At 44.4% G+C, this 20,624-nt stretch overlaps 1 protein-coding gene and 1 long non-coding RNA gene across 2 annotated transcripts in view; one reads left to right on the top strand and one right to left on the bottom strand.

The window, feature by feature from the left end:
• The window catches only part of LOC135378441 (G-protein coupled receptor dmsr-1-like), a 455,353-nt gene that overhangs the window by 117,482 nt on the left and 317,247 nt on the right, over positions 1-20,624 (top strand). The window lies entirely within an intron of this gene.
• On the bottom strand, positions 13,040-16,463 carry LOC135401727 (uncharacterized). The gene is made up of 3 exons (XR_010424894.1): positions 16,255-16,463; positions 15,689-15,771; positions 13,040-13,212 (listed from the first exon to the last, which is right to left on the bottom strand). It is a non-coding gene; the product is annotated as an uncharacterized LOC135401727 (long non-coding RNA).

A 20,624-nucleotide genomic window follows, 5' to 3' on the forward strand; every position in this document is an offset into this window, starting at 1 on the left:
AGATGTAGCTCGGTATGTGTTACTAGATTTGCGCCGTTTGTAGTTTGTTGCGCGTTTATGAAGAACAAATTTATTCGACGTTAAGATACCGATAATACATCACCGTACAGCAGCATTTATCATTGTGAGCCATATTTCACTTGTTAAAATTTGTCGTCATATTAAAAAATAAAAGCACAAGTGGCCGTACTTGAATTGATCTCCTTGAATTGCTTACGGCGAACATCTGCAAATCCACAACTTAAAAACCCGAGATTAGGGGACAAAAAACAACACAGAGAAGGTCTCTTGGTCAAGGTTGCAAGGTCTTTTTGAGACCTTGTCTGTGTTGTCGTTTTTTGTCCCCTAGTCTCGGGTTTTTAAGTTATGGATCTATACCACCAGCTCGCTTGCTACCTCTCTATCCTCTCGTTATCTGCAAATCTTGTGCTTATGTGCTGCTTGCGACATACTTGTTTGATATCTCCAGCCCCCGTAAAAGCGGGTTACCGAACCAAGTTGCTGTGCTACCGTCGCCTTCGCCTCACTTCCGTTCCCCTGGTGGCGGCGGTGCTGCGCAGCGCCACCAGACGGGAGAGATGGCTATCCGATAACCGCGCGTCGTCTGCTAGCTCCAAATGCGTCAACGGGGCAGCGCTTTCCTCGGAATGTTGAATGCAATGGGAATTGTAACCTGTTTCCTTTTGTTCCTGTTTACTGTTTTTGAAACATAAGTACACCGGGATTAGGCCACATTTGAGCAGTTCCTGCGGTCGTCGACTTTTTGTGAAAGGTGTCACAGTAATGCAAGGGACAACGGCTGCTCCGTGAAACTGGCACAAGCGAGGGATTACCTCATTTTATTTACTGGTGTTATGTGAAGCAAGAAAGTCTCGCTTGCTGGCTAGGATTAAAAAAAGAAATAATTCATTTATACAAAATGAGGCAAAGAAACGCTGTGGAACACTGGACCTCAGTAACGCGTTGGTGCCCCTCCACTCTCAATCACTGCGCTCATTCGCCTGGGCAGGGAAGCGTAGAGGGCGGAAGAACACCTTAGGAACAATCGAGAAAGTGTTGATAATCTTATCAACACTTTCTCGATTGTTCCCGATGTGTTACCCCTGAGGTGTTCTGACCATTCATTGGTCCACGCATCCGCACTCCGCATTCCGAAGAAAGCGCTGCCCCGTCGACGCATTTGGAGCTAGCAGACGATGCGCGGTTATCGGATCGCCATCTCTCCCGTCTGCGTCTGGTGGCGCTCGTAGCTGGTGGGGCTGCGTCTCGTGGCGCTGCGCAGCCACGCCGCCACCAGGGGAACGGAAGTGAGGCGAAGGCGACGGTCGCACAGCAACTTGGTTCGGTAACCCGCTTTTACGGGGGCTGGAGATATCAAACAAGTATGTCGCAAGCAGTGCCTTCGCGCACCATACTAGGCGCACAAGCATATCTGACTAGAATAAATAGTTCAAGAGGAAGTCATTTAAATACATTGTTATTTATAGCTATTTTTCCATTCCAGTCATGTTATGTGGCTAGACGAAGAATTCTGAAAAAGAAACACAACAACAACATGGCTAATAGAATTTTGCTGCCCAGAGAGTCCTGGCCAAAGAGGTGAGCTGTTATGATTACGAATCTATCATACGGTTCTGTTGTAAAGTGAGAAATTGTGAAATAGTGCACGGATGTTAATTCGTGCACTACTTTCATAAAAAAGAGATGAGAAAAGGAAAGTCATGCATGCATCATTTCATGAATTGTAATATTTCATTGTTAATGTTTCTGTATCACTATTTCATGTTCACAGGTTTCCATATGAGTCAATGAACTAATGAAACTAAATTCATTTCATGGTCATGCTCTGTGTTTACCTGGATGCCACATTTTTCAAGGCTTATCATTTTTTTTTGACTAGGAGAAGATTTATGTTAGCCTTGTATGAAGTAACGAACACATATCAACACATATGCAGCTTGTGCACAGTAAAACCAGCCATGTAGAGTCAAATGCCTGTCTTTTTTTTTAAATATTGTAGCCTATTCACGGTTGCTCTTTGCTTCTTGCAGGTTTACGCATTCCAGAAGCAAGAATTGTACCATTTTAAGGCGAATGGAAATAAAGTGACGTCGACTGAGATAGGTGTTCTTTCTCGGCCAGTGACTGTAGGATGACTCCAAAAAACGTCACAACAAAGCCAATATTCATCTAGCTCTCCACAAGTAGCTAACTCCACATAGTAGCGTGCTGCACAGTATCATCAACACTACACAATTACACAATATGCTGCATTGTGCTGTGGTATGATAACATACTGTTTGTCTCATAATATGTAGATACAGGGTGTTTCACCTAAGGTGATAAAAAATTATAACTGGCGACGTACTCGCCGGAGGATTGTCGGACTTTCGGCATTTACCTTCTGGAAACTTTTCCCATCATTGAGGAAGGCCTTGGACAATTTTTAACTGCGGTAAATTGATTTATTTTTTTCAATTGAACTTTGAAAATTGCCCAGCGAACCTCACTTTTTTTTACAGAAATATGATGTCCTCCACGGATAACCGCAGACCCAACAAAAACTATGCACAGTATCGCAACAGAAATAGTCGAAAAAACTAGTAAAAATTACCCTTTACCCCCGCCTGCTTGATTTTCGCAGAGAAGCACGCGCGAAATCTGCGTCTAGACGAGAAAGTGTCCCCGCCTTCATTTGTCTTGGCTTCTTTGTGATAAGACTGGTGATTTGTTTTCTTTGTCATAAGTCGGTTATCACCAGCATCAAGGTCAGCGCCGCACAAAGAAAGGTAAAACAAGAGGCGGGAACACTTCCACCTCTCTCCGCAAATACCGTGCGCTTTTCTTTGCGACAATCGACCAGGCGGGGCTAAAGCCGAATTTTTACTAATCTTTTTAGACTATTTCTGTTGCGATACTGTGCATAGTTTCGGTTAGGTGTGTGGTTATCCGTGGAAGACTTCATATTTCTGTTTAAAAAAAGTGAGGTTCGCTTGGCAATTTTCAAAGTTCAACTGAAAAAATAAATTTCTCGCAATTAAAAATTGTTCAAAGCCTTCCTCAATGGTGGCAAAAGTTTCCAGAAGGTAATTGCCGAAAGTCCGACAAACCTCCGGCGAGTACGTAGCCAGTTAAATTTTTTTTATCACCTTAGGTGAAACACCCTGTATATACAGGGTGTCCCAGAAAACATGTCACTGAATTATAATAAAAAAAGCTACACCACCTAGAATCATGCGGTCAACGCCATTTGTTCTTACTAGGTTACTACTTACTCTTACTACTTTGTTCTTACTAGGTCCGCCACCTGGCGGACCCTGTAGAAGCACTCAATGAATGATAGTAGTCCATCCGGGAAACGACACGCGAGTTATGTTATTTGTACAGTTCTTGAAACGTGTCTCGAGGAAGAAGGCGTGGAGAAGCAGGTTGATTCATCAGCAATCATTCTTTTGTCCGCCATCTTGAGGACGGCGCGAGCGCCTCTGCAGGCAGCTGGAGAGGCGAATACGTTGGCACGGCTTACCAGAGACTCGCCAAGGGGCCTTATTCAACGAACAGGTCACGCACCTCCTTCAAACCTACACACTAGCTCCCTCTGCATAGGGTGAAGGCAAACAACCGCGTCGTCTGCTACGAATTTCCGCCATCTTTACGCCCACGCACAGCTCGCGATGCGCTCACAATAGTGTAGCTATACCCTTAGCTACACACTACATTTTGGAGTTGAGTTAATACACAGCAGAGGAGGTTTGAAAAAGTGAGTGAAATCGGTACACAGCATTCATGCATGGTAAGCGTGGGCGTAAACATGGCGGCTTTGCGCTAATTCGCTTCTACAAAGGGTGACTACACCCTACACAGAGGAAGCTAGTATTCAGGCACTCTACCCCTGGCTAAACGGGGACGTCATCTGGGTCACCACATTCACCCTCATCAACTATCAGCGACAAACGGTGCCATGTCGTCATCCTCTAATGCACGCCACAGCATGGAGCCGAATTTCGTGGTTCGCACTTGCAATGTCAAGCCGTCGACACTGCTAATTAAGATTTTGTCTCGGGAGTATGGAAGACGGAAGACATTAGTGAGTTTTAGTGCATCGTACGTTACCGACTTTGCGTACATAAAGGATAGCGTTGGTGCTTCTGCGTACGCGCAAAACATCAAGAGAGCTTCGCGCATTGCGCAGAACTACCGCGCCATCCCTTACGTACGCAAAGGCGATAGCGTACGTTGCACTAAAACTCTCTATTGAAATGGTTTACGGGGCATTATTGCGCCTTGTGGGTAACTGCAGCAAAAGGTCAGCACGCCGTACAAACGTTTATACTCATGCACTAACTAGAAATGTGCTGAGAAACTGAAATCGAGGAATTAATTCGAGAGTTCGGGGTCATAAGAGTGCTTAGGACGGAGAGCAGATATTTTATTTGTTTTACTTATGCTCACTAGTGCTGCTGCTACAATTACAGAAACGATTTCTGTGGGAGCAGAATTAGTAAAGAACAAACAGTGAACAACATAGACTTGTCAGGGATCCGTAGTATTCGTCTCAAATCTGGGCAACTGGGTAAAACTTTGGTGCAATTTCACACTCGTCATGCCTTAGTACTGATGTCTATGACCAGTGCCTGTGGTAGAGAGGTTAAGGTAACTCTATAACTACCTTCTGTACCAACACCTGGTTACTATCGTGTCAACTGATGCGATGTGTCCGCGTTTGCTTTGGGCTTTCCTCGTGCGCTTTAAGGCAAACTGTCTGCACAGTTCCTTATGAAGTCGGTCCTGGATGCGCGGCCTCCGCCATCCGGCAGCTTCTCCTCCCAGCAAAACACTTCCAGTACGTCGAGTTCCATTGCTCAGCAATAGTGCTGCGACAACATTGTTAATGTCAACATAAGCAAGACAATTTTAGCAGGAACACATTCTGATCAACACAAGGGTTGCAGAGGAAGTCAACAGTGCTCATGTGCCATTGGCAGTTGTATCAACCGTATTGTCTTTAGTTATCTGCTCAATAAACAGATCTCATCTCCCCCCTTTTTAACATAAAACTCGGCGGTCAGCAAACAATCGCTGCACAAGACACACATATAGGCGAGCCCCGGTGCGTACAAAAGAAGCCCAAACCATCTACATCACACGAAGTTCTGCTCCCGAACTTGTAACGCAAAGAAAAAGCACCTGCCAAGATCACGTAAAGAAGAATGGCAGGGAAAGAGATTCTCTTCCCAGATGGGACAAGCGGAGAAAGACCCTGTACAAAAGACGTATTCCGCTTCCTAGATGATACTGGACTTACAATGAGACACTTCTCGAAAGGCTTATGGAAGGACACCGATGGAGAAAAGAAAAATATCTTTGCAAGGCGAAAAAAAAAAAAGAAAGGAAAAGACTCAAATATCCAAGACATAGTTCCCATGGACGTTCATACTTTTTTTGCCATTGTCATGATGATGTTTATGTGGATCACGGTGCAAGACGTGATGTTCCCCACTAATGCGAGGCCGACTGCGGCAACCGAAAGCAGAACAACCGCAGCCATCAAAGATTATGATTAGTTGCCTTGAACCCCTGAGTAATTGCTGATCCGTTCGAAGAGCATCACAATAGGCAGGATCTAGTTTCTGCTGCTAAACAACACTTTGATATTAAATTTCGTCAAACACTGCTCAAGATGTGTAGTGGATGATACGTTAGACTATGCCTTGTTGATGAAACAAGTAGTGTCGTAAACAAATAGAATTAGCCGAGGCAGGCCACAAATATGGACGACACAAACACGCAAGCCTCCAACGCCCAGAAATTAATGAATTCAAGTAAGCAAATCCGGGAAAAGGTGCTGACGCCAGTTTAGGATATTTATTTATTTCAATATACCTCCGAAGGTCCCTTGAGGGACATTAGTGATACTTGAGGGATATGACGATTGATTACTTGATATGATAAGATTACTTGAGGGATATGACGTGGTTAGCATATCTGACCGGAACTCAGAAGACCCAGGTTCGACTCCTGGCGTCAGCACCTTTTCCATGAGTTACTTACTTGAACTAGTGTCAACATGCATTCTTAAAGTACATTACTCATCATTCCACGTACCTGTCCCGCTTTTGCTCTGGATACGTAACTTTAATCCAAACGAAGGATCGCATTAATACAGGTAAAATTCAGTAACAGCTTGGATGGAGAACGAGGACAAGACGTTTTTTAGGTACATTATAACGTGCATATATTCCACTATGAGGACATTTTCAAGGAACTTTTCAACAAACTTTTTTTAAACAGCTTTATTACGGGATGATGACTGGGGAATTTCATCGCCGGGGGCGATACTCCACCCCATTGCTGGTGGTGATGCGGGGAATGAAATAATGAGCCCCTTCACAATAAGGATCGAAGTCCTGTGGTGTCCAGAAAGGTGAAGCGAGCCTTGAGGACAGAGCGTTGCTGTGCTCGATGTGGCCAGTAACCAAGAAATTTTGTGAGAGAGAGGGGGCGGGAGTCTAGCTCGCTGAGGGATCCGGAGAGTACGGTTCGGGAAGGTTGGTAGTGTGGGCAGTGGAGAAGAATGTGCTCTAGATCTTCAACAGCACCGCAGTTGCTGCAGTGGGGAGAGGCAACTGGGCTGTGAAGGCCACATCGAGGCGCATTCGATGAACTAATGCGGCATCTTGACGAGAGATATGTGCAGGCATGCGGAAAGCGAGCTCTGGATCAACTCTGCTCAGCATGGCGGGGGGGGGGGGGGGAGAATGTCAGCGGTCTGTTGGGGGGTAGGCAGTGGAGTCACGAGGCGTCGAAGTGCGGACCGACGATCTCCTCTCAGCAGTGCAATACGCGTCCGTCTCCGAGACGAGAGAGCTGCTTCGGCGGCGCTGTTATTCATCCATTGCCTTCGACACCGCAATGGGCTGGAACCCATTGGAGAACGAGGAAGGATTTTCAAGGAAGTTGATTATGTTCGCAGTGTAATGCTGCAAGAAACTCTTGACGGTTACTGTATCAGTGGGCATTCGGTATGAACGGCAGCAAGAACCAAATTAACGGACAGAAAAAAAATATGAACCTTGAGATAGAGACTTATCAATATGAGCAAGACAGTCACTTCACCCGTCGAAGGAAATTATGTCAAAGTCAAACCACAGAGAGCGGCACTCTGTTTCTCTGACATCGTGTTACGGCATGGTAAGATTCACGCGTAAACATGCTTGCAGAAAAGCGAGCAATCCCACAATGTGCGTACGAGAGACCCTCGGCAACACCTCTTCTCTTGTGAGGCCCATGTCAGGTCTCTGGCCCTCTCGTATGCGGCTGTTTCTATTGTAGTATGGCGTGATCCGTGCTAGCTAGCGTCCTTACATAGTCTTTCTTCATCTGTGTATCTACTGGTCTTTATCCTTTGTCCTACAGACTTCCCGCCCTTATACTGCATATCCTTTGCGGTGCTGTTGCCGGGAAGATTTTTTTTTAAATCCACTGTTTACTCACTTAGAGCCTCGTCACCACGTTTTCAGCCCAGTGGACAAGGTGCGAGATTTCTTCCTGAACGGGTTTGGTGGCACTCGTTATTACAGGAGAATGAAAATTGTCACCGACTTAACGCCAACGGGAAATAACAATTTATTTAGACGTTTCTCGGACGTTTAGATTTTCTCGGTCCCCACCGCTGTTCGCGCGCCAAGGCGACCAGCGGTGGGGACCAAGAAAATTCCTCGAATCGTGGCACATACAAACGGAGCCAACAGCATGTAATGCCAACCGTGGCCCATTTCCTGGACTGTACTCTGGCCTCGGTAAACCCTTAAATAGCAAGGCTGGTTTTGGTGCTCCTCATTCCCGTCCCTAGCCTTGCACTGATGATGTCTCCCGCATAGGAGACGAAACGTCTAAATAAATTGTTATTTCCCGTTGCGTTAAGTCGGTGACAATTTTCATTCTCAAGTTATGACGCCCGGCTTTTGGAATACCTTCGTTATTACAGGTGAGGCGACTTGACATCTGCACGGGCATGGGTGACCTTGACGATTTTCATTGTCTTTGCGTGAAGTTATGCTTGGAGGATCAAGGTTTCTGCGTTTGTGCTGCTTCTTGCTGTCGTAGGTTCAGCGGTCGTGCCAGAGGCTTCAGTTAGTCGTAGTGAGCTAGTGTAGAAGGGTAATCACTCACGACGTCCTTTCCTCTCGTCAGAGGCTCTTCTTCTGGAGGCCCCAGTGCGGCCACTAGATATACTACAGAATATGTGAGCCAAAATCCCGTTCTCACTCCTGTGTACTACAAGGGTTCTGTAGCACAATAGGAGAGCAGACCATTCCTGCGTAATTTTTCAGCGCGAATACTCAATGGCATCGCTTCTGTATTCGGTTGCGTCGTTTATATTCGGTGTTAAATAGCCGGAAGTTTGCCATTCGCGTGCTTCACTTACTTTGAACTTGATTCTGATCCTTGCTAAATATTATGGGAAGAACCTCAGGACGGGAGCAGCCGATATTTTGAACACTAGCTGCGTTTACAGCTTACAGCTCAAGGCGACACAAGTCGACTTAACTGCATAAGTGGATCTGTCGTCTGCATGTAAACGTGTCTATGTCGACTTAGAAGAGAAGTCGACACTCTAAACATAAGTCGCTCGGCTTGGGTAGTCCAGACGACAAATGTCGAATAAACTCCGCGTCAGTCAACATACTGAGCCACTTCCCATACGTCACTGCCGGATGTCTCGTCCTCTCTCGCCTCATAATAGGTGGGTGACGGTCAGAGACTGAGGAAGAAGAAGAATAGAATGCAGATTTTCAGGCAGTACGTCCAAAAGAATACAAGCGACGGCTGTCTGATTATGAAAAGAATGGCGTGCCAAAAAGCTGCAAGGGTATTTGAGAAGTAAACGAATTCACGCGACATAGTTGTGTGTAAAGTATCTAAATTTCAAGGTTACAATTCAAAGATAAGGGTGGCGCTTTCGTCGAGGTTCAGTCGACTGAGCCCCGCAGAACTCCATGAGGCTTACTCGACAATCATGTAAATCGTCACCAGTGTTGACTGTTTGGTGAGGTGTGTGTGAGTTGTCGTACAGTTTGCTTCCACTCACATAGGACTATGAGATTTGCAGTGTGAAATCTATCCGCTTTTCAATGTACGTTTTTCCTGCATCGCAGAGCGAATTCCTACGTAAGAACGTTCTAAACCGGAGATTTCTTAAAGGCAAACCTCCTCTGTGCGCGAACGTCGAAGGGGCTTATTCTAAAAAGCTGATACGATTCTTCCGATGTGACTTGTGAGAAAACCAAACGAACGGCCATTTGTCAATTCGATCAATGCATCCGTTTCTCCGATCAAGCTTCACCCTTTCTTTGGGCTGGTCGTTCTAAGAGGACTCCCCCCATAGTTCATTCTCCCTTTCTCTCTCTTGTTTGAATTTGGTTTGCTTTATAATGCTGTTCAGTGAGATCGCTTGGCGGCAACGATATACTATAGTGACGTGCCTCGTACACGGGGTTCGACATCGACTGAGGTGCCCGGTAGGTTCTATACAACTTTGGCATGTTTCTCATCGGTGTTCTCCTTGATGTCCCCATAGTGAACTCGCGTCGCTTTTGCTCGCCCCAAGAAGTTGCGAGACAGCTAGACCGTGTAAAGTTACTAAAATAAGCACGCAGCGTGTAGTATAAAACACATTTAAGAACGCTATTTGGGACAAAGCATGTCTTTTTCGCGTTAATGAATTTACGCCGAATGAATACTGCGGGTAGTGTGCAAAGTGTCTCTATTTGGAATGCGGGTTGAGGAAAAAAAAAAAAGGTAAGAAAACCTCGCGCTGCCTTCGTTTCAGTCCTCTCTACGCGCTGCTCTGACGCTCATTTTGCACCTTTCAACCCTTGATTTATGAACGGTTAATGTTCCTCGAAGACAGGGACTCATAAATGGAGGTTTGGAATGAAGAAGGGGAAGTGTCTTGCCCTAAAGATGGGCGCTGTTCATAAAGGGATGGAATTCGTTAATGGAGGGTTCATAAATCCAGGGTCGATTGTATCCCGTTCTTTTATAAGATACGAAGGTGAGGATACATTTCCGCTGCAACTTTTTTAAAAAGAAAAATCAGAAAAATCAGAGAAGAAACATCTGTAAGACGGCAATACCCAGTGCGTAGATTTCGGCTGAACAGATTTTTCTTATTAATGCGTTAGCATTAGGAGTGTCAAAATGGGAAAAGTTGTATGTATGTGTATGTCTGTGCGTGTGTGTGTCCGTGTATGATATGGTGAAGCCTCATCGAGGCAGCGATATAAGAGGGTAAATGTAAATGGAGGCAAATGACTTGACATTGAAGTAGTCGAAGGTAATTAAGAGTAAGAGGTAAGAGTAATTGAAGGTAATTAGGGGTAATTAAAGGCAATTAAAGCAAGAAAGTTGAGTTTAAAGGCAATGGACGTAAGATATATGTAATCCAGAGAAAGATTAAATGAAATCAAAAAGTGCCGAAGGTAACCACAGGTTACCAGAGGTAATTAAAAGTAATTAACGTCAATTAAAACAGTAGTTAAAGCAACTAAACGTTACTCAAGGGAATTAAATGAAATTCAAGATTAAATCATGTAACCTGTGTCAAGTGTCGAAACGGAAGTCAAGTATAGACCGGAGGTGGACAACCGGAAGTGAGGTTAGACCGGAAGTGGAGAATCGGAAGTCGAGTTGGACCGAAAGTGGATAGCGGAAGTCAAGTATAGACGGGAAGCGGACAACCGGAAGTGGTGTTTAGAGCGGAAGCGGAAAACCGGAAGTGGATACTCGGAAGTTAAGCATGAATCGGAAAAGGCGCTTAATGCTTACGCATTTCTCGCATTTACCGCTAAATCGTCACTGTTTAAACCTTGTTTTCCTCCACACCAGTATGTGTCACCTTCATCTGGGATCAAGTAACTGAAGCCCCAAGCACTATCACCCTAGGTGTCAGCTTTATCTAATATTTGCAAGGTATACTTATCACGGATGAATGATACTTAACAAAACACCGCCGGCAGATGTAATAGGGCAAATATCGGTTTACATGCTTGGTCTCTTTGTTTCCCTTGTTGGCTTTTGTTCGGAGCAGTTAAAGCTTCCTTTCAGACGGGACTTCTTTTGCTGTTCCGAATGCTCCCGTCTTTGAACGTGGCAGTGCTGTCTCCTTGTGAACACTGTAGAGCAAGAAACGGAGGCGACTCGGCACTACAACGAAGATGGACTTAATAAATAATCCCAGAGCGTTCATGAAAAACGAAATTTTGGCACGCGCGCCGACCCGTTCATGAGGACGACACCGAGACTGGATGTAGCGGTGTGCTACAAAACTAACAGATGTAGTACGGTCCCTGCTACAATAGTAATACGTCTAGCCCTAGAAGGCTTCAATGAAAATGACAGCACTGTCTATCAATAGATAAACCAAGAAAGCGTGGAAGGCACACTTTGTACGATTCTGGAGGTCGTTCATCGTAACCGATAACTTGGAACGCAGAAAATCGAAAGTTGGATGGCAACGGTCATTTCGTTGTGGGTTTCGGAAAGATATGGGTACATAGCCCATGCTGCAGAAAGATGACTCTTTTCTGCGAAGAATCAATAGAGCAATTTGAGCGAAAAGAAAAAGAAAAGAGAAACAGAATATTTTTTTTGTCACTCTGTAAAGTTCTCTCCATTCTGCTGTGCAAAATACACCTCTAGCGAGATTTACAGAATGCAGAATTTCTTCACGGATGCCCAGATCAGTATCCTACACAGTAAATTTTTTTACACCTTTTTAGTGTAAATGGTTTGTCCCATAGCGCACCTCATATCAGTGTAAATTTTACACCATACACCAGGGTGTAATTTTTTACACCTTTCTAAAAGGGTGTAATCGGCGCAAAACACCCTTTCAAAAGGTGTAACGTGCACAAAACACCCCTTCCATAAGGTGTAAGCTGCCAAAAACACCGATTGAAAGGGGTGTTTTGCAGAAGAAACACCCTTACAATGGAGTGTTTCGGACGCAGCATTGCACGGACCTCCGCTGTTGAGCTGGTTGTTGCATAGCTGCACATGCTGGTTACGGAAATCTTGCGAGGCCTCGGCTTGTCACCTTGTATAATCTGAGATTTTTGGCGCACCAGACGAGCAATAGAAAGCCATTATGGCAGGTCACTGGAGGACTGGTGTTCCGCAGATTGGAAAAGAAGGATAGCCCGACCAGCTCAACAGCGTGCCTGGATGTGAGGAATATGCCTGGAACAATGTATAACGACAAAGTTATGTTTATTGGCGAAGTACAAGTGCATGTACACATGTGAAACTAAATTCCTTATAACGTTGCCCAGAGTGGAACAATATGCACAGTATGTGGAAGGAAGGCAAAGTAGAACTGAGTCCTTGATGACATAACTAATTGAAACAGCAGCAATGAGACAAAAAATAAGATGAAAAGGCATATTAAATGTTTAAATCCACATAAGGCACCACTACAGATCCAGTACACCAAATAAGAAGCTACTGCAAATAGCGTTGATGTGAAAGGGTAATGAAAACAGCCAGCAAACAGCTTTTACAAAAGAAAACAGCTTTTCTGGCAAGCAGAAAAAAGAAAACGGATAGAAGACTACCTCTTAACAAGAGCACATACTAAAGACTAGAAATGGAAGCACAGAATACCCAAAGTAATTTCCCTAAATGTAATGCGCTGTGCCAGGTATGTTGACAAATGGACGGCTACATTGCCAGAAGAATGGTAATCCCCCAGGCTTATGAGAGTTCAGTGCCAAAGAACAAGAAAGAACACACCCGTGCTTCCGAAGAATTTCCAATTCCTTGACGAAATGGCTGCCTGTTTGGGAGGTGGGCGGGGGAGGGGGGGGATGCAGGGCTCACTACAAGTCAGTTAAAGTAGCAAATGTTTTAGATGTTCGAAGCATCCACAAGCTCTTTTCCGTATCTGTTGAAAAAATTGATCCACGGGGCTTCTTACACGAGAGTCACTCACTTTCAGGCACCGCTCTTCCAGGCTTCAAAATGTACGGTACGGCTTTGCACTGTAGACAATATGAATTAACCAATAGCTGCAAGAATGGCAGCCAAGCCCTCTTCAAGGTCGATGGTTCTGAGAAGGCGCTACTCGCCGACATAGAGGTCCATATGCTCCGCTTCTTCAATGCTGCTCCCAGTGAACATGATGCACGGTGTCACCGGCACAGGTGTATCCTATGAAAGGGGAAACACAGGTTTAGGAATGCGTATGGTGTGAATAGTGTGGCCTTGAACATTGGATAGAATTGTAGTACACAAATATATGACCCCGTCCTTCTTTCACTGCTCAGGGAATTTGCATAGCAATTTCAGGACTGTTATCATCTAGGACAAATGTTGTCTGAGATGTTCATACAGTTCCCATATGCAAAGAGACTGTGCCTTCCAAATGGAAACACTGCCTCAACTGCATACTTGTACGACTGTTGTGTAATTACTACAGGTTTTCTCGCTCATTTTAATCCACTGGTCACTCCCTTTCATCCAAGCGCTACCCAAGTTAATCCATTGGACAACCAAAATAATCCAAACACCAACCAATTTAATGTAAACGCTACGTAGTCTAATACGAGCAACATGTGTAAAGGTATTCTGTGTTATTCCGTCATGGTAACTGTAATGGCTGAGACTTTCATGGTTACGCCAATGTATCACAAGTTTATGAATACTGATCCAACACCCCCTGGTTTTTGCATGTTATGCGGTGTTTATGACTGCTTTTTGTCATTATGACTATTTTCATGATATGGTGCCATGAATTGCTTTTAAGGGACTACCGCTGCTTCAAACAGTGTCATACAGTGTTTTGTGACTAACGACGGTCATTATAACATTCCATAAGTACTTTCATGATATGTACCATGAAACAATGTTATGGGACTACCACGGCTTCAAATGCTGCCATATATTGTTTTACGATAACAGTTGTCCATTATGACATTCTATGACTATTTTCATAATGCGGGTCATGACTCTATGCAGCTATACTGCTCCTTCACACAGTGTCACACACTTTTTTATGACTGCCGATGGTCACTAAGATGGTAGTAGATGGTCATAAAACACTGCATGACATGATCTGAAGAAGCTGAGTTGCATTGAGTCAGGCCATTGTGATATTATGAAAATATCATGGAATGTCATAATGACTGTTGGTAGTCATAAACGCTATATGACACTGTGTGAAGCAGCAATAGCCCCATAACGACGTTTCATGACACAGAACCATGAGAATGGCCATTGAATATCATAACAGCCGTCTGAAGTCATAAAACACTTACAACACGGCATGGAAAACGGTGTTCGGACAAAGCATAGTCATGACCCAATTCATGAATAAACTCATGGAGTGTCATAACAACCATTGATAGTCAGAAAAGAGCGATGACACTGAAGCAACAGTAGTCCCATAAAACTGATTCGTGGCGGCACATACGAAAATAGTCATGGAATGTCATAATGACCGTCAGTAGTCACAGAACACATATATGACACTGTTTGGAGCTGCAGTAGTCCCATAAAATTGATTCATGGTATGTCATTCAAATAGTTATGGAACGTGATAATGACCATCCATAGTCATAAAACACTGTATCGCACTGTTTGAAAGAGTGGTAGTCCCATAACATTGATTCGGTACACATATCATGAAAATAGTGATGGAATGTGATAATGACCATCGGTACTCATAAAACACTATCACACTGTTCGACGCAGCGCTAGTCCCATAAAATCGATTCATGACACATGGCATGGAAATGGTCATGGAATGTCAATATGACCGTCAACAGTCATAAAACACTGTATGACACTGTTTGAAGCAACAGTAATCCGATATAATAAATTATTGGAACAAATCCTGAAAATAGTCATGAAAACTCATAACGACAAAAAGCAGTCATAAGACACTGCAAAAGCCAGGGGTTGACAGATCAGGTGTTAAACTCAGGATACATTAACAGAACGGATATCAGGTATCAGGTACATTGGCATAATCACAAAACTCTTAGTCATGTCTATTTCCATGAAGGAATATATTTACACACGTTGCTTGGATTAAATCGGGTAGCGTTTGGATTAAATTGGTTGGTGTTTTTTATTAATGTGGTGGACCAGTGGGTTAAATTGGGTAACGCTTGGATTAAAATGTGCGGGAAAACCTGTAGAGGAGCAAAGATATCAAAAAAATTTCCACATATATCATTATCGAGATTGGATAAAAATATTGATTAATTATCGAGCTTCGATAAAAATATTGATGAACACAATCTTACATCGATATTGGAAATTGTTAGTATATCGATATGTAAGTGGACATTCAATGAAAAATATCGGTACCAGATCTACAGCTTTTGAGATAGTTATGCGACGTCATCAGCCTTCAAATAAATTGCACTTGTACGTTGCGCTTAGTTGGGCATAACCATGCCTTATCGACCTTCTACCTCTAAGACATCTGTCTCTGAACCGACAAAACGTCAATATTTATATACGTAGCTTATCTATTTCAATATCGATAAAAATAGTGATATATATTCTCTTACACTACCCAGCAATTCAATTACCATGAGATTCACTGGTACCACTGCGTACTCTCTAAATTTACCAAATTGCAGGACTATGATCATGATTATAAGTGGAATATACTTACATAATGCACAAACATGTTCTTTATTGCTTCGGAACCCTTCACGCACGAACCCAGTATTCGCAGGGCGTGGACAGCAAGGAGGTCTGTAAAAGCCCCAACAGGGAACACAACTTACTGTTTTCAGTAACTTTACGTGTAAATATACTCCCAATTTGAATTTTTACGGTTTTCAGCGAGAAAACACCAAGTGCACACAGCACAGCAGATATGTACCCAATACATACTGATTTTCCAACCGAAAACAATAGCTTTTGCTTGATAGGCAACACTTCAGTGCTCGACGTCTTCCCCTTGAATCCTACTGTTCACCATGAACTACCAGCTTGAATTACCAGAAGGGAGCCTGACATTCCTTTTCTGTACAATGTCGAACAATGCCGTGGCGAGAGAAAAGGAATATGACATTGGCGACGACAACGACGCGCAATTTTAAGTTTCCAAACAAGCTATTTCAACACATGGTAGCGGGCTCCGAGGGACGCATGAGAGTCTCAGCAACACTACTATTATATGATCACAATATAGCTTAAATTGCAGAGATAGGATAACAGTCGACTCATACGTACTGAATCCTTCGAGCGTTCCTGGCGGTGAGGTTGCAAGACGGGTACTGTCGCCGTATGCATTATCTCATCGCCCTCCGCGAATTCAACACCCACTGAAGTCGCTATCCCGAACCTAGAGGTGACAGCAATGTTGTTACTAAGTCATCACAACGCTCTGCATGTGTAGTTCTGTGTTCTACTTCAAGCGTATGGCACAAGAAGCAACATACCTGAATCCTGTCAGTAGCGTTCACGTATGACGACAAAATTCTCGAAGCCGAGATAGCACTCCTCAAAGCAGTTGGAGTGTCCTCTTCAAGCAGGCACTTTTGTCTAATGTCCGCATGAAGCACCACAACTAGGCACGCTACGTATGTCATCTTTGCTGAGAAACAAGCTCTATCTCACTGTAACGGACGCGGCCTCACCATACCAGACGAACCAAAACGAACGCCGCGCCGACGGCCTTGACTTGGCTTGGCTTGCCGCCCACCGACTCCAACGTGCGTCGGTCCCCTGGCGGGGTTTTCCGCCAGGGGACCGACGCCTGTTTACCTCTTGGAAAAAAGAAAAATAACGAAACGAAGCTAATTGCACACATCTGACTTTGGCCTGCCATAAACACTATATCTCGTCAGTGTGTGCTTCCTTCGTGCCTTCTAAAACACTAGTGATGGTAGTATAGCCTTTCTCTCAAAACCATCATTGACGTCTTTTAACACCATTTTAACACCCTTAACTCGCGCAAAAAGAGTAAAAATCGTGTAACAAGGGTGTTTTGGTGTTTACACCCTTTTTCACACTCTAGTAACACCATTTGATTTGCCTGTGGGTGTAAAAATCCGTGTAATTTTCAGAACACCTTTTCTTACGCTGTTTTTTACGCCTTTTATTACACCTAAGGGAGTAAAAAGGGGTGCTTATGTAGAAAAACACGGATTTGGTGCAAAACTGGGTGTAAAAAAATTTACTGTGTAGCCACTAGACTACACTAGACAGGTAGTGGCTGCATACCTCGTTGGGTCTAGTGACAAGGATACTCAGCACCCGTGGCATGACCGAGTGGATAAAGGCGTCCGCCTATTGGGGTTTACTCCAAGGCCGTGCTGTAGACCTGCAAGTGGTGGGTTCCAATCCTACCACAGGCCGTGCTGTCTAAAATTTTCCCTGGATTTTCCGGCAGACCTTCCAGGCGGATGGCGGCACAGTTCCCCGTGAGGTCCGCCCAGGCCGTATACTAACCCCTCCTTCCTGCTGTCTTCCATCTGTCCACATCAGTAAGCCTTTCACAGTTGCTTCGCGGCGCTAGCCCGGAATGAAAAAAGTAGATCCAGCACTTCACCTGCTTCTACTCAAAGTCCAGTACAGGGGAGCATTTCTATTAAGGGTGCCTGTGGGAAACCGCGCCGGAGTAGTCAGTCGTCGTGCAGACTGAAACTCGTTATAACTGATTGTTTCTGTACGAGACGCCAGACACATAGCAGAGCACTGGAGAGAGTGGCCCGTCGTGGTAAACGTGCTGGCAGCACGCCCATCGGCAAGCTGTGACACGTTCTCTGACATCTCTCACGACCCCTGGTTAGAAGAATTTGCTGTTAAAAAATCATCCTCGCAAACATCATCGCCATCTAAACAAGTACGTGGGTATGGAGCACTTGGTTGGCTGCCATTATGGCGGGATGCTTTTCGTGCTGACCGTGAGTACTGGAACCTCTTCATGGGGAAGTGAGTGGAAATCGAAATTTGTCAAATTACTTTTATTTTCTAATGCATTGCAGCTTTGTAAAGTGATGCACTACCATTATATTATTATGCATTACATTACTCGTTGCTTTTTATGCTTAGTAATTTATTAATAATATGATTTTGGCATTACATCTTCGGAGGAGTCCTAATACAGCCCAGCCATATGTGGCGTTTGAGGCGCGTACTGTAAATGGGCATGATTAGATTATATCGTTACACGTTAGAGGTGTTAGTATTTACAATTTCTGCAAAATCGCTACGTATGTATGGTTACGTCCAGAGATGAGATCAGTATTAGTAACCTTAATAAGCAACTATGTAGATCAGATTAATCGCAGCGTAGTAGAAGCTGATGCTCAGGGACTCCACGTGGATTATATGCTCCTTCTTGATGACATTGTCAGTGAGAAAGGTGGCCGACAAAAACCATCTCGGGGATTTTGGTTACCGCACCAGGCACAGTTCGTGAGTGCTTGCTTTAGATACCGTCCGAATTTTTAACCCAAGTAATCAGTAATGACATTGTACACTATCATCCCAAAACATAATGACATTAGAGTGCCAATTATTCCTACACAAAATGTAATGTATCAGTATTATGCATTAGCCAGATGTATTGGATTACCAGAAATGCAGCAACGGCAAGGAAGCAAGGCGACGGGTCGACTGCTCTGCTTCAGACGCGGGACGCGGGATGGGCGGCGCGGAAAACAACCACAAAAAATAAAGTAAATGAAGGCGCACCGTTCACTATTGGCCGACCGACATGACGTCACAGACTCGCAGCCGAGTGAAGTTGCTTTCCTGGCCTGTGAGATTGAAAGCTTTCTTGAGCACCAGGATTGCGCGCTGCACTCGTAGTCTTTGTGTACCAGGACTTACAATGCTAATTTCTACTCCTTCTGACATATTCTTTTTTTGAGCCCTTCCGTATCCCTTTAATGAATAAAGTACCTATGGATTAGATACTAACACATGGAAGCTGACGTGCATATTGCTGTCAATATTTCTCAGCAAAAAAAAAAAAGAAAAGAGACGGCCAATACACCATTTCTGGAACTCGGTGTTTCGTTTCGCGGCCCCTTTGAACGGTCTATTGATAGCATTGCTATCAGGCAACCCGATGGAGGTTTGCCCTTGGAGGTTTGGAGGTTTCTTCTTGCTCCCCTGGTGGCGTGGCGTTTCCTTGACGACGTCTCCTCCTCACAATAGGAGCGTACGGCTTGTACGAGACTGTTCGTCTTCTTGGCACCGTCCTCATCATTGGCACGGAAACAGGAACTATGCACGACGCGGAACAAGGGAGTCGGGAAGTCAAAGAGGTGTACACTATGCCGTAGCGGAAACCTAACGCCTAGGTTTGTAAAGTTTTCTGTAATGCTAATCTCCTAAAGCGGCACCACAAGCACGCTTCTTCTTTTTTTTTTCTTATTCTTTTCTGAGTATTGTACAAGAAATGCGTATTGTGAGAAAGAAATCGACGATGACCCTCGTTTCTCTTAACCTCAGGCTCGCTTATAGATGAACACGTGATTCGTCGGAAGCTCATCCTCACTGTACCGCATCACGTGACCACGTGGCCGCACCACACCGACATTGCAAGATTAATTTTCTTCTGTAATATTCTCATACATGAGCAATGGCCTGTAACTGTAGCACAAGGGGTGTTTTCGCAGCCGTGCGCTACTAAGGAGAATCGTATCCTGCTGAGCACTGTTGACGTGCTTCTGTACTAAGTAATGTCACGTACACCTCAGGTCAACTTTAATAATAACACTGGGAAAAATTCGGTCTTATTTCCCAGCGCGATAACAGCCACGCTTCGGGAATTGAACAAAAATTTGAATTGAACAAAATCCTTGCATTAAACTAACAGGATATTTTTGTTCAATTAATATTTCCTCGTGGCCCCAAAGGTTGCTATAATCGCGCTCGGGAACGAGGCCACATTTTTTCCAGTGTTATTATTAAGGTTGATCGGAGCTGTACGTGGAGTGGTGCCAGTTAAGCGGCTTGTAGCATGACGTCAATCGTCTCAGCGGAGCGGGTGGAGTGTATGTGGTCAGCGTCGCACGGTGTCCGTCAAATTTGAATGGGGGTGGGATTTTCAGCCGCAAATTAGGTCTCATATTCTCGCGATGTTAGGGCAGCAGGAGCTGTTCCAGCGTAACAAGTTTCGCCGCTTCGTGCATTATTGATTTTTTAGGACATTTTTCTCAGTTTAGAGTTGTTCACGGAGAATATTTTGCACAGTCGCTTCTGATAGACTCCTCGATGAATCTAGCAGGCTTTCCGGCAAATATAAATACAATTTTCCGTCTGCGTTAACAAGTAGAGGAGTCTGAGGTCCTGGTGTCACCGATACTGTGAGTTTTTCGCGAAGTGGTTTCGTCAGTCATTTGTCTACTCGTCGCTCAGCAATGGAGAAAACATATTGTGACGATATGAGCTATCTATAAGCCACACTTGCAGAAATCGGACGTTTAGAATAGTTCTTTTCTTTTTTGAAATCATCCGTTTTCTCTTGTTTCTCTGCGCGACCTGGACTGCACGCGGCGCCTTCCCTTTGTGCCAAGCGGACTAACGCGTTTCTATCACTCATCATGTATGCAACGCAACGTCACGTAATATCCCAACACATGCAA

This window comes from Ornithodoros turicata, chromosome 1 (assembly GCF_037126465.1).
Source record: "Ornithodoros turicata isolate Travis chromosome 1, ASM3712646v1, whole genome shotgun sequence".
Taxonomy (NCBI): domain Eukaryota; kingdom Metazoa; phylum Arthropoda; class Arachnida; order Ixodida; family Argasidae; genus Ornithodoros; species Ornithodoros turicata.